Raw genomic sequence first — 2,934 nt, forward strand, 5'->3', positions numbered from 1 at the left:
GGTGTGTACCTCAAGGGGATTTAATACTGGGTGAGAATAGCCCATGAATTGATTTGAATTATGTTAATTATTATATGATACTGTGTGTCATCACTACCATAATTGCTATATACCATAGATTAAAATGGTGATAAATTAGAATGTATTGGAAAGAGTGTAACCTGAGTATGACATAAATGGTATGGAATAAGGGGTGGATATATGTCCTGGTTTCAGTTAGGACAGAGTTAATTTTTCCTCCTAGTAGCTGGTAGGGTGCTATGTTTTGGATTAGGATGAGAAGAGTGCTGATAACATGCTGATGTTTTAATTGTTGCAGAGAAATGCTTACAGCAAGCCAAGGACTTTTCAGCTTCTCGCTCTGTCCTGTCAGTGGGCAGGCTGGGGGTGCAGCAAGAGCTGGGAGGGGACAGACCCAGGACAGCTGACCCAAACTGGCCAAAGGGACATTCCATACCATCTGACATCATGCTGAACAATATATAGGGGTGGCTGGCCGGGGGGGGGGGGGGGGGTACTCGGGGGTAGGCTGGGCATCTGTCAGCAGGTGGTGAGCAATTGCATTGTGCATCACTTGTTTCGTACACACTTTTATTATTATTATTATTTCCTGTCTTAATAAACTGTCTTTATCTCGACCCACAGGCTTCACTTTCCCGTTTCTCTTCCCTCATCCCAGAGAGGGAGGAGGGAGGGTGAGCGAATGGCTGTGTGGTGTTTAGCTGCCGGCCAGGTTAAACCACAAGGTGGTATTTGAAATCATTACCCATCAAACCGCCAAGGCTCTTGACTTGCTTGCTGATCAAGCCACCCTGATGCAAACTGCAACTATACAACGTTGCGTGGTCCTCGATTACTTACTAGCAGAAGGAGGAGGTGTCCATTGAAAGCCGAATGATTCAAGTTGCTTAATTAAAATTGATAACGGGAAAGTCATTAAAGAAATTACAAAGGGAAATAGAAAACTAGCCCATGTACCTGTACAGACCTGGAAGGGCTTAAATCTTGAACGGAATATGTGGTCCTGGCTCCCAGGACCAGCATGGGTAAAACAGATACTATTTTATTTGTTGCTCGGATTCATCTTATTAATGATGATGACTTGTTTAATCTCTTTTATGATTAAGTTAATTCAAAAAGCAGTAAATGAAGTCCTAAACTATGAAGACAGTAACTATTAATGGGCAAACAGAAAAGATTCTGCTACTAACCCAGGATCTACCTGATGAAACTGAATTTATAATAATTGAATAAAATGCAAAAACAAGATAGTAGAAAGAAAAGAGGAGAGAATTGTAAGAAAGAGTGTTTTTGTGTTTTTGCAAAGAGATGTTACATTGTTTAGGAGAAAGGAATGTGACATTGAGATATGCTTGCAGTGATAAGAAAGCTTACCAGACAATCTTGTAAAATGCAAACAACCAGATTCCTTAGTGCAATTAGGCGAAAATCATGGTGTCAAGTCAAGTCAGATAAGGGATGAAACATTACCACCTCACAAAGTAAAAAAAGTCAAAAGAAACTTGAAAAATAACAGGCTGGCAACTGAAAGCCATGTATTATCTGTGAAGTGTTGGATAGGTTGTAAACCTGGACTACCCTGTCAATGGGGAAATAGGGAAGGGTCCCGGTTGTTGAGAGATAAAGTATATAAACTGTGCTACGTAACTAGTAGGTGAAGGGATGAAAGACACGGACTCCTGATGGCTCTTGAACAGATGACCTTTATTGCCCTTTTTTCTCCACTATATGTACTTTCCCCATAGCCCCATGCGTTGTCCACGCGCCTGAATCTGTCATATAATTGGTTAGATGTGGGAAATCGGTCAGAAAGTATGTGGAGTATGTTAGACACAGAGATGAAGTAAGAAAAGGAAAATGCAGAATGAGGCGAAAGTCACGTAGCCTGAAGATAAAGGAGGTATAACTGGGAGACTAGAAGGTTAAAAACAACAGGTGCAGTCTGGCCTGTTGCTCATCAGGAGATAGGGCTGCTGTGCGATCGCCTTGTGAACAATAATAACAGCTAACGAGCTAACGTTGCCAAGTTGTGTGATAAAAGCATGTAGATACGCTAAGCCTATATAAGTAGATGGGTTAGACAATAAAGTGCTTCAGCTACACACCAGCCTGGAGTCATGTTATTCTTTCCCTTCAGTTAGAGACCCTCAGACACGGGCCTCAAGCCAGCCAGCAATTGGCCACTGCACAAAGCTCATCTTTAACACTGCAGCCAAGTTAATTTATCTCGACCTTGCTCAAGTTCTTGTTTCTACCGCTTATTTCCTCATTATCTCTAATTCAGGGATGTGTGAAACAGCACAAAGCCACCTGTGAATTCCTTTCCCACAAGAAGGTGCGCTCCTGCTTGCAGGACGTCTGCCATTGCAATTGTGAATAAAAATTCTGCTTCACTGAGATCCTCACCTGAGCCTATGTTATTTGCCACAGAGTGTTTCTCACACTGTCCCCTCTATAGATTGGCTCCCTGAAGAAAAAAGGTAATAGGTGTAATTGTTAATAGTTTCTGAGATATGGTTTCCAAAGTATGGAATTGATGACAGTGCTGAGTACAAATACCAGGTTAGTCTCATGACCAGCAATTTTATCATATCATAAGCCAGTGTTACACCGTACAGTAAAATAATAATCTTAAACCAGCCCCTGGAAAGGATAAACAGCACGACAGGGAACACATACAGTAAGTAATGTGCCATATAACTCAATTTGGAAAACAGGCACAGCAGACCTGAGATCAAAGCAATCAACATTGTGACTAGCAACTATTAAGCAGATCTAATACTTATACCAATTTTGGTTTAACACACTTTGTTCGGATCTGTCGTTATCTCAACCCTTCGAGCCCCACATTGGGCGCCAAAAGGACTGTTGTGGCTTAACAAGGCCGGCAGCTAAGCACCACACAGCCATTTG

At 41.9% G+C, this 2,934-nt stretch overlaps 1 long non-coding RNA gene across 1 annotated transcript; it reads left to right on the forward strand.

The window, feature by feature from the left end:
- The first annotated feature begins 1,766 nt into the window (after positions 1–1,766).
- LOC118158830 lies at positions 1,767–2,683 on the forward strand. The gene is made up of 3 exons (XR_004746907.1): positions 1,767–1,814; positions 2,165–2,356; positions 2,673–2,683. It is a non-coding gene; the product is annotated as an uncharacterized LOC118158830 (long non-coding RNA).
- The last annotated feature ends 251 nt before the right edge of the window (positions 2,684–2,934 follow it).

This window comes from Oxyura jamaicensis, unplaced genomic scaffold (assembly GCF_011077185.1).
Source record: "Oxyura jamaicensis isolate SHBP4307 breed ruddy duck unplaced genomic scaffold, BPBGC_Ojam_1.0 oxyUn_random_OJ43348, whole genome shotgun sequence".
Classification (NCBI taxonomy): domain Eukaryota; kingdom Metazoa; phylum Chordata; class Aves; order Anseriformes; family Anatidae; genus Oxyura; species Oxyura jamaicensis.